The following is a 12,708-nucleotide window of genomic DNA, read 5'->3' on the forward strand; positions in this document are numbered from 1 at the left end:
CACCAGGCAGCAATGTTGCGGCTATTCCGGACGACGCAATTGCCAACGCTATATCATTTTTTGATCGAATTGATGCCAGAATCAATTTTATCACAAGCGTTTTACCAGTACCTCCTGGCGCATCCAAAAAGAAAATTTCTCCAACGTTCTTATCGACACAATGCATTATCGTATCATAAATTTCTTTTTGTTCCGACGTTAACTTGGAAATGTTATTTTGTACATACGACAATAGATCACTCGTACTGTAACTTTGTTCACGATCCAATTCTACACATGTCGAAACAGCAGTGATACGGTTAGGTGAAGGCATTCCCAAATCCTGAAGAGGTTTGTTTGCCATACGTACGCACAAATCTTCTAAAATAACTAAAGTGTAGTTATAAATTTCTGATGTAAAATCAAAAGTCATATCTGACGTCTCTAACTGTTTTCGATGGAGTATATCTTCGGACATTTTTGACTTATATTTTTCCCATAACTCTGTAGGAGCTGATGGAGAGCAAGTTTTTAAAATGATGCCAAACAATGCACGAATTTGACTTGGGGTTGACGTTTCGCACGCGTCATTGATGCAGTTATCCCAGTGTTGGTCATTCTCCAATAAATTCAGAGCTTGGCATGCACTACGGTAAGTTTCATGTATAGTACCGTTTACAGTTCTCAAATACTCAAAGGATGTCGGACCGGGTACATTCACCAAAAGCAGGCGTAGAAAGAAGCATTCATGTTGATTGGGGTGAACGGTGTAGAGTCTTCCTATCGTGGTATCTTTGAAGATGGTAGGTTGGCCGTCGACTGACTTACCCTGTTTTCGACGTTCAAATACTTTATTTTTAGCATTCCACGTGTAATACGAAGGCACTTCAGTATACAGCAGTTTTTCTGCAAAAGAATCATTTTCGCAAAGCGAAAAAAAGCTGTTAATGTTGTATCTGGTGGATTCAGGGCTCTTTGTTGCACATTGGTTTCCGTGAAATAAACACGTTGACCATTCTGTAAATGTACCGCTAAGTGAACAACAGCTGGACTACGTTCATGTATCGGAAATGAAAGAATTCGCCAAACAGCTTCATTACTGCTTATATGTCTTCCAGCCTGATATTGTACGATTTCGTCGAAATCTTTGATTTTGGGCTGCAAGCCAAAAACTGCCATGTCACTGCCTTTGTTGACGTATTTACATATGTATTTGATTGCCTTTACGGAGTTACAGTATTCAACGTTTATGTGTGCATTAAATGTTTTAGATAATAATGGGGAATATGGAACAACCCACTGGTTATCAACTTCGATGGTGGTACCGTTACGCTTCTTTATTATTGCTGTTTTACCGCCATCTTCAGTAGATCTTCTTCTATATTGTGGGTAACCATCATTCCCAGTAATTGTGTTTGATACTAAAAGTCGAGGATATTGCTTTGTGCACCTTCCTTTGGCCATGCATGGTGAATTTTCTTTCAGTGCACCGCAAGGTCCATGTATCATATTTTTTACAATAATATCATGTAACCCCTTATCGACATTTTTATCAGGTATTTCAGTGGAAATCACATCATCAATTTCGTTCGAAGTAATTTTTTATGTAGCCAGATTAGTATATGTGCGTGTGGCAAACCTCGTTTTTGCCATTCCACTGAGTACATCCAGCATCACACTGACCCAAACACTTCAAGTTTTACTATGTAGTTTATCAGTGATTTCAACTTTTGCTGGAAGACACGGGCCGTAATGTCATGCCTATGAACCGCCGATTGTCCTTGAAGCAAAAGCTGCATTATCTCGTCCCAATATTGATTACATGTTTCTGTAATAAATAAATCTGGACGACCATAGAGACGAACATACGCAATAGCATCTTGAGCATATTCATGCATATGACGGGGACTGCCAGCATATGACGAAGGTAAAATTGTTAATCTTCCAACATTTGTGGTATTACCGTCATTTATAACTGCATCTCGCAGTTAGTGGCTGGATTCATCAATTTAATATTAAAGTGATAGCCGTCGGCTCCATCCCAAAAAATGAAAGGATATTGTAGGGCATCGTAGCATCGATGAGTTTCAGCAATTCTTAACAACTGAGCGTTTCGCTTATGAAGAATAATATCTCGAGGTAAAAACTGATCACCAACCATAACGATTGCCACTTCGTCGATAGTTGGAGCATTGTATCTACGCACATGTTGGCCAGGAGGCGTTTTGTCAGCGGAAATAACAATTTTATGCGTATCAGTAGGCATCAAATCGATGGCTGTTTTGAACAGACGCACTAAATTATAATTTTCGTGGAAAAGATGTTGCAATTGGGAAACGATTGTCCTTTCAACGTTGGGAGAAATTTCGCAACGTGCATTCAATTCAGAATTTCTATCACTGATGAAGTACAATTGTAAAAATTTATGATTCTCGCCTGAGAATGGTAGAAGGGACCCTGCTCTATGATAAATTTGCCCTTTTACTTTGAAAGTAGACATAAATTGATCTGGATTTTCGATTTGGGCTCCAAACGACGTCATTTGGAAACATGAGTTGTATTTTCTGATTTTTGACAAAAAACGCTTAGATTCTGACGTAGTTCCAGTAAGGAAAGTCTTCAATGGCTCTGGTGGTTCAGCCAATAGAGGAAGTTTAACTTTTCCTGAGGCGCAACACATTCCCATTGTTTCACCATTGAATTTCAAGGCCTTGCAATAGGGACAAATTTTAGACATTGTCCCGATTTGAACACATCTACTCAAGCTATAATCATCGACTGGGCTGTACCTGAATGCCAGGCGATAACTTTCAGGTTGCTCTGATTCCTCGGCACGCTTTCTTTTCTTACTTTCTCTATCAGCAGCAAGCCTGATTTCTTGCTGTTCTTGTGATTCCTCGGCACGCTTTCTTTTCTTACTTTCTCTATCAGCAGCAAGCCTGATTTCTTGCTGTTCTTGTGATTCCTCGGCACACCTTTTTTTTTCACTTTCTCTTTTAGCAGAAAGTCTGCTTTAGCGTTGCTCTGGTAGTTCCTCGGCACGCTTTCTGTTTTTTCTTTCTCTATCAGCCTCAAGCCTGTTTCCTTGCTGTTCTTTTGATTCCTTGGCACGCTTTCTTTTCTGACTTTCTCTATCAGCAGCAAGTTTTTTGGCATAGATTCTTTGAGCATCTTCATCGGCTTTTGCCATTGTAAGTTCATCAGTCATTTTAAATTTAAACATCAATAGATTTCTACGTGAACATATATGTCTTAAATATCTTTAATGACGTCACCGTCATAGCAAAAATGACGACAACTAACTTCATGACGTCAGTCGACACAGAAAAATGACGTCACCTGACAGACAGACACACAGACAGACAACTTATTTTTATATATATACTAGCTGTTGGGGTGGCGCTTCGCGCCACCCCCAAGCCCCCCCGCGCGCGTAAGTCGTTACGCGCCATAATAGTTACGCGCCATTGTAGTTGTGTCCCTATGTCCCACCTGTGAATATAGATATATATATATATATATATATATATATATATATATATATATATATATATGGTTTTAACTACGTAAAACTTGCGAATATACAACATTCTTTGCTGTCCCATTGTCTTTGCATATAAATAGATTGTCAGGTTTACCGACTCTTGAACATGCAACATATAATGGTCCATGGGAAAACAATCTGTATTCAGATCTATACCTCATGATTCTAATGATTGCCCTTGAGCCTTGTTGATGGTGATTGCTAATCGACCATTCCCTGTCCCGGTGTCCCGGTCGTCATTTACATCCCCCTGTTTCCCCCGGTGTCCCCGTTGTAGTTGTGTCCCTGTGTCCCGGTCGTCATTTATATTCCCTGTGTCCCGGTCGTCATTTGTATCCCGGTGTCCCGGTCTGTATATACATTCGTTTTTTAGTTTTGTTTTTCTCCTTTATTTTTTTCCTTTTTTTTTCTTTTTTAGCTTATTTAGATTTTTAGATTTTTTAGTTTTTTTATTAGTTTTTAGTTTTTTTTCTTTTTAGTTTTTTTGTCCCGGTCGTCATTTATATCCCCCTGTTTCCCCCGGTGTCCCCGTTGTAGTTGTGTCCCTGTGTCCCGGTCGTCATTTATATTCCCTGTGTCCCGGTCGTCATTTGTATCCTGGTGTACCGGTCTGTATATACATTCGTTTTTTAGTTTTATTTTTCTCCTTTATTTTTTTCCTTTTTTTTCTTTTTTAGTTTATTTAGATTTTTAGATTTTTTAGTTTTTTATTAGTTTTTAGTTTTTTTTTCTTTTTAGTTTTTTTGTAGTTTTTACCTTCTTTTTAGTTTTGTTAATTTTTTTTTTTACTTATGTCCTGGTCGTCATTTATACTCCCTGTGTCCCGGTGCTTTGTTGATTGCTAATGGAACATTCCTTTTGTCCTGGTCGCTTTCTCTTTGAGTGTCGTCATTTATTTTTTTCTTTTTTAGTTCTTTTAGTTTTTACCTTTTTTAGTTTTTTTTAGTTTTTTAGATGAAAATTTTTTTTAGTTTTTTCCTTTTTTTCTTTTTAGTTTTTTATTGGTTTTTACCTTTATGTTAGCTTATTTTTCAGTTTTTTCCTTTTTTTTTAGTTTTTTTTATTTTTTATTTTTTTTAGTTTTTTACCTTTTTTTAGTTTTTTTAGTTTTTTTAGTTTTTTTAGTTTTTTAGCGTTTTTACTTTTTTTATTAGTTTTTAGTTTTTTTGTAGTTTTTGCCTTTTTTTAGTTTTTTCAGTTTTTTTTAGTTTTTTATTGGTTTTTACCTTTATTTTAGCTTATTTTTCAGTTTTTTCCTTTTTTTTTAGTTTTTTTTTATTTTTTATTTTTTTTTAGTTTTTTACCTTTTTTTAGTTTTTTTAGTTTTTTTAGTTTTTTAGCTTTTTTACTTTTTTTATTAGTTTTTAGTTTTTTTTGTAGTTTTTGCCTTTTTTTAGTTTTTTCAGTTTTTTTTTTAGTTTTTTATTGGTTTTTACCTTTATTTTAGCTTATTTTTCAGTTTTTTCCTTTTTTTTTAGTTTTTTTTAGTTTTTAGTTTTTTTAGTTTTTTACCTTTTTTTAGTTTTTTTAGTTTTTTTAGTTTTTTAGCTTTTTTTTTTTTTTATTAGTTTTTAGTTTTTTTTGTAGTTTTTGCCTTTTTTTAGTTTTTTTAGTTTTTTAGCTTTTTTATTAGTTTTTAGTTTTTTTGTAGTTTTTGCCTTTTTTTAGTTTTTTTAGTTTTTTAGCTTTTTTATTTTTTTTATTAGTTTTTAGTTTTTTTTGTAGTTTTTGCCTTTTTTTAGTTTTTTCAGTTTTGACGTCACCTGATCCAGTTTTTTCAGGTGACGTCACCTGATCCATCCACAGACAGACAGACAACTTATTTTTATATAGATAGATATATATATATATATATATATATATATATATATATATATATATATATATATATATATATATATTTATATTTATATTTATATATATATATATATATATATATATATATATATATATATATATATATATATATATATATATATATATAAATCAATAATATATATATATATATATATATATATATATATATATATATATATATATATATATATATATATATATATATATATATATATATATATATAAATAAATAAATATATATATATATATATATATATATATATATATATATATATATATATATATATATATATATATATATATATATATATATATATATATATATATATATATATATATATATATATATAAAAATAAGTTGTTTGTCTGTCTTTGAGGTGACGTCATGTTTCTGTGTCGACTGACGTCATGAAGCTAGTTGTCGTAATTTTTGCTATGACGGTGACGTCATTAACGGTATTTAAGACATTTGTTCACGGAAAAATGTTTAATTGTAAAATGACTGAAGAACCTACAATGGCAACAGCCGAGGAAGCTGCTCAAAGAGTTTGCGTTCCGAGGAATCACAAGAACAGCAAGAAAACAGGCTTGCAGCTGATAGAGAAAGTAAGAAAAGAAAGCGTGCCGGGGAATCACAAGAACAGCAAGAAAACAGCTAAAGAACGCAAAACCGCGCAGTTAGATGAAAATCCACCAGGACAGCGAGAGTCAAAACATATCAAAACTGAAAATGATAGCGATGATGATTGGGTTTGGGATTTTGACTTGGATAAGGTCATCAATGCCTACCAGATTTAAGTTAAAAAAACAAAGGTTCGTCGATATGTACTTCATAGTGACGCTGAAAAATAAAGAAGAAAAAGAAAACTGAAAAAAAAGGTAAAAAACTAAAAAGAAAAAACACTCAAAGAGAAATTACAGACCGGGACACAAATGACGACCGAGACAGAGGGAATATAAGTGACGACCGGGAACCTCAAAGAGAAATTACAGACTGGGACACCCGGACACAAATCACGACCGGGACACAGGGAATATAAATGACGACCGGGACACAACTACAACGGGGACGCCGGGGGCACAGGCGGGATATATAATTGACGACCGGGACACAGGGATTGTTCGAATAGAAATTACAGACCGGGACACAAATGACGACCGGAATACAGGGAATATAAATGACGACCGGGACACTCAAAGAGAAATTACAAACTGGGACACCGGGGCACAAATGACGACCGGGACACAGGGAATTTAAATGACGACCGGGACACAGGGACACATCATTAGAATAATGAGGTATAGATCTGAATACGGATTGTTTTTCCCATGGACAATTATATGTTGCATGTTCAAGAGTCAGTAAACCTGACAATCTATTTATATGCACAGACAATGGGACAGCGAAGAATGTTGTATATTCGCATGTTTCACGTAGTTAAAAACATATATTTATATCTATCTCTATTCACAGGTGGGACACAGGGACACAACTACAATGGCGCGTAACTAATATGGCGCGTAACGACTTACGCGCGCGGGGGGGCTTGGGGGGGGCGCGAAGCGCCCCACCAACTAGGTGTTGGGGTGGCGCGAAGCGCCACCCCAACAGCTAGTATATATATATATATATATATATATATATATATATATATATATATATATATATATATATATATATATATATATATATATATATATATATATATATATATATATATATATATATATATATATATATATATATATATATATATATATATATGTTTTTAACTACGTAAAACTTGCGAATATACAACATTCTTCACTGTCCCATTGTCTGTGCATATAAAAAGATTGTCAGGTTTACCGACTCTTGAACATGCAACATATAATTGTCCATGGGAAAAACAATCCGTATTCAGATCTATACCTCATGATTCTAATGATTGCCCTTGAGATTTCTTGATGGTGATTGCTAATCGAACATTCCCTGTGTCCCCGTCGTCATTTATATATCCCCCTGTGCCCCCCGGCGTCCCCGTTATAGTTTTGTCCCTGTGTCCCGGTCGTCATTTATATTCCCTATGTCCCGGTCGTCATCTGTGTCCCGGTGTCCCCGTCTGTAATTTCTCTTTAAGTGTCCCGGTCGTCAATTTATATTCCCTGTGTCCCGGTCGTCATTTGTGTCCCGGTGTGTATATACATTCGTTTTTGAATTGGTATATGATGAAATAAATTTTTAGTTTTTTTCCTTTTTTTCTTTTTAGTTTTTTTTGTTTTTACCCTTTTTTAGTTTTATTTATATTTTTTAGTTTTCTTTTACTCCTTTATTTTTCAGTTTTTTTCCTTTTTTAGTTTTTTTTCTTTTTAGTTTTTAGTTTTTTAGTTTTTTACTTTTTTTAATTTTTTTAGTTTTTTAGTTTTTTAGCTTTTTTAGTTTTTTTATTAGTTTTTTGTTTTTTTGTAGTTGTTACCTTTTTCAAAGCCAAGGTTCGAACCTGAAACCTCTTGAACCTAGAACCTGGAACATAACGCCTTACCAAATCAGCTACATCGGCTTGAATACATTCGTTTTTGAAAATAATTCAGACGTTATGCGGACAAACACGACGTCACTCGACAGACAGACAACTTATTTATATATATATTCCCTGTGTCCCGGTGTCCTGGTCGTCATTTGTGTCCCGGTGTCCCGGTCTGTACATGGATTCGTTTTTGAATTGGTATATGATGACATAAATTTTTAGTTTTTTTCCTTTTTTTCTTTTTAGTTTTTTTTTGGGTTTTTACCTTTTTTTTAGCTTTTTTAGTTTTTTTTCTTTTTTCTTTTTAGTTTTTTTTTGTAGTTTTTCCCTTTTTTAGTTTTCTTTTATTTTTATTTATATTTTTTAGTTTTCTTTTTCTCCTCTATTTTTCAGTTTTTTCCTTTTTTTAGCTTTTTTTTTCTTTTTAGTTTTTAGTTTTTTAGTTTTAAACCTTTTTTAATTTTTTTTGTTTTTTAGTTTTTTTTTGTTTTTTATTAGTGTTTAGTTTTTTTTTGTAGTTTTTACCTTTTTTTTAAGCCAAGGTTCGAACATGGAACCTCTTGAACCTAGAACCTGGAATATAACGCCTTACCAGCTCAGCTACATCGGCTTGAATACATTCGTTTTTGAATTGGTATATGATGAAATAATTCAGACGTCATATGCGGACAAACACGACGTCACTCGACAGACAGACAGACAACTTATTCTTATATATAGATCTATATATATAAAAATAAGTTGTCTGTGGGTTATGTCTGTTACACTTTGTCTGTTACGCCAGATTATATCTTCTATATATATAAAAATAAGTTGTATGAATTTCTTGTTGAGGGTTTAAATGTAAAAACTGGGAATTGCGTAAATATTTCGAAATATTTTGACGATAGATTAATGTAATTTGAAAACCTTAAAAAAGATACTTAAAATATTGAGGTTTATTATAAATTGTTGAGCTTTAGCAAGCTTGGCACGTGGAGATTTCTCCAACTGTCAATGTTAGAATGAACACTGACAAACTGAAAAACATTGAAAAAGATAGAATGTTACCAAATCCTACAATGGCAGAAGAAACAGCCGAGGAAGCTGCTCAAAGAGTTAATGCCAAAAGGCTTGCGGCTAAAGAACGCAAAACCGTGCAGTTAGATGAAGATCAACCTGGACAGCGAGAGTCAAAACGTATCAAAACTGAAAATGATAGCGATGATGATTGGGTTTGGGATTTTGACTTGGATAAGGTCATCAATGCCTACCAGATTTTAGTTATAAAAACAAAGGTTCGGCGATATGTATTTACGTCTGAAAAATAAAGAAAAAACGTTAATGGCTACGTTAATGGTAAGATCATGACTTGAGCATTCGGTCTTTAGCTGATCAAATAACTGGTCTGAAAACTGCTTTGTTATGATGGTGTTTTCGACCAGGTAAGCGAGCACTATGGACAGATCATTTACAAACTTGTAACGGTCGTCGTGATGGTTAAGCAGGGAATTAATTACAGCCAGGAAAATTATTCCAGCTAATTTTGTGCCTTGTGGGGTCCCGCAAGAAGTATCTGACCATGATGAATCCGAATCGTTTTCGTGGAGTGCAAAGACTTTTTGTTTTCGGCCAGTTAAGAAGTCAAGTACAAGGCCAAGGGTGCATCGTTTGGCCCCCATTTCCTGGAGATTCATGCCTGCAGTCCGGTGGCGGATTAGGTCAAAGGCCTTTCGGAAATCCACTGCGCAAATGTCGACGAAACAGCTACCTTTTTCAAGCCATTGGAGGACGCAGTCAAACATCCGTACTAGGTAGATTGTAGTACTACACTTGGGGAGTCCACCGTACTGTAATTTATCAATACGCCCATGAATTTGTTTCAGAAGAAACTTGAGTATAAAGGCCTCAGTTACTTTCGCCAAACAAGGTGTAAGTCAGATCGGGTGGAGATCGTCGCATGCACTAGGGGCGCGCTTTTTTGGAATAATTCTAATATAGGCCCTTTTCCACTGTGACGGGAAAAAGCCAGAAGCAAAACACTCGTCAATGATGCTGGACAGTGGTGATGCTATGAAGGCTGCATATTCACGTAGCAGTTTGGCAGGTAATTCACCAGGGTATGAAGATGTATTCGGTTTGATCTTCCGTAATTCCGTGTAAACATCAAACTCACTGACTATTATGTTGTTCTCAGGCTCACATTTTTCAAGTATGGTGGACTTTTCATGAGCCGTAATAGTTGGATAGGTAGTACAGATCTTGGTGAAGAATTCACTCACTTCTTCTGCACTGATTAAGGTCCCGCCATCATTGCTGATCTTTACACTGCTGTCAAAAGCTTGGCCGGCCACCTTTTTCACAGCGTTGTGCCACTTTTTGGGGTCTGAAGTAAGTAATTGGGAGGATATGGTTTCACGACCATACCGAGCTTTGGCTTTCTTTACCAAAGAGACTATTTGATTTCGCAATTTCTTGCCGTTGATTATATCACCACGGGAGTAGAGGCGAGACCTCTCTTTTATTAGTGATTTAATAGCTGGAGATATCCATGGTTTGTCGTTTTAACTAACAACAAATGATTTTGTTGTAAAGATCTTTAGGTATTGACTGTATAACGTGGCATTGAAATCGGATACCTTAGTTTCAAAGAGCCCGGTATTGTACACTTCGGGGAAGTCATATGTGCCAATCCATCGACCGTATTCACAGATTGTCGACTCCGTAAAAGGACGAACAGTGACACGGGATAGTTTGGGCTTTGGTAAAGACTCTCTTGCTTTCCAAAGAATTGCGTTGTGGTCTGACATACCAACGGGACCAAGAGAAAAGGGAGGGGAGTAAAAATCATCACAATTTGTGAGTATAAGGTCCAATATGCCCCCCAAAGAGTGGGTGGGTATGTGTACTACTTGTTTTAAAGAAAAACAAGATGATAACCAACTCTTCTTGGTTTGGTTAAAGTCTCCTCCTATAATAAAAGCAGGGCTACTGTATATACTTCTCAGGTGATCAACAGTCGTTTGGAGGTAGAAGACCAAGTCACCCCGGTTTCTTTCACTTTCCGGGTAATATACTGAAGCGACTATAATACAAGAAAAGCGCCAGGGATGAGATTTAGGTTTGCAAATAGCCCAGATTACTTCATGAGCTAGATCAAATAATTCCGGTAATAATTTGCAAGGGATATCTTTCCGTATGTACAAGGCAACACCTCCACCTAGTCTATGCTCACCTCGATCAGCACGTGTGCTCAGGAAAATTTCGTAGCCTGCCATATGACCTGACAACCTATCAAGATTCCAAGTTTCTGTAACTGCGATAACTGGGATACTATTTTGACGGACGATAACTTCAAATTCTTCCATTTTGTTACACAATGACTGGCAGTTTATAACGAGAAAATTCGGCATTCTATTTTTCGAATTAAAAGTCACTGACATTAATAGAAGGGGAGGCAGATCACTACTAGTCGAACATACCGGAGCTTGATTGGAGGGATTAAGAGATGGCATATTGGCATTTGTAAAAAAAGCAAGTGGAAGCTTTCTTGAGTCAAAACAGGATGTCGAAAATGGAGTTTCTTTCTTGAATGTTTGCTGGAGTTGGCTTTCTTGAGAAAGCTCAATGGAGTTGGCTTTCTTGAGTCAAAAATGGACGAATCCGGTTGGAATTTTTCTTCTTCTTTTTTTATGAGCAGAATGTCTAAGAAAAAGTTCTTTCGGTTTGTCCTACAAAAACAATTTTTCTTTTCAGTGACAATTCTTTTCTTATAAAGCAAGAAAATAAAACTTATAACATATTTTGAAAAACCACTAGCCTTTGGTATTCTTACGGACCAAGGTAGACATCCCCTGGATTACTGATTAACCAAATTGATTGAAAAAAGATTGATTGATTGATAAAATTGATTGAAAGTTATAAAAACAAAATTATTTTGCTAAACGGTGCGATTGAGTTTCCTGAATTTGTGATTGTTGTGGCTGTCGAATTTGTGATTGTTGTGGCTGTCGACGGCTTTTTTTTTTTTTTTTTTTTTAAGCAGTGGAAACAATGATTAAAAGTTGTGGAATTAAAGTTGTCAACCTGTTATGGATTAAAAGTTGTCAACCTGTCAACGGCATTAATGCTGAAAAAGAAATCAAAGAGGCCTTCGAGGTCTTTGACAAAGATGGCAATGACCGTATTGATATAGAAGAACGTCAGTATTTTCCTTTAATGTGGATGAAAAATTCTCTGATGAAGATAAAGCCAAGATGCTATTTCAATGGTTATGGTGTTGTAGACTATAAATGTTTTGTTTTTTTACCTTTTTATACATGGATAGTTCTCCAAAAGTTTCAAATTCTTAAACTAGAGCTTTTCATTAAGCTGCGGTCGTATGTGTGTCTAGACACGCGTCCGGTCAGAAATCCAAGTCCTGCCAACTGCCGTTCACTAGTAAAATTCAGTGCTTAAACCACAAATTTAGTTTCAAATGGATTTCAGTCCACATTTCTTACCAATCAAGATAACTTATGCTGGCAAAACTTTTAAAATTGCAATTCCTGTTTTTAGTGTTATTAAGACATTTGATGAGATTAGCCAAACAATTGCTTTAGCATTATGACAAAACCACCAAAGGCCCGGAAAAGGCGTAAGTTATACCCTGGGGTAAATATGTTCTTATAGAAGGGATGCTCGTATAAATTTCAGACAGGGCTAAATTGATTGCAAATTTTAAGGTCTGGTTCAGTTTTTAAGAGTTAAAAGAGATCAGAGGGCAACTAGCCCCTCCCCCAAGTTCTTTTTTCCCAAATACATCCGATAAAAATTTTGAGATAGTCATTTTGTTACAAATGG

This window comes from Artemia franciscana, chromosome 11, assembly GCF_032884065.1.
Source record: "Artemia franciscana chromosome 11, ASM3288406v1, whole genome shotgun sequence".
In the NCBI taxonomy this organism is placed as follows: domain Eukaryota; kingdom Metazoa; phylum Arthropoda; class Branchiopoda; order Anostraca; family Artemiidae; genus Artemia; species Artemia franciscana.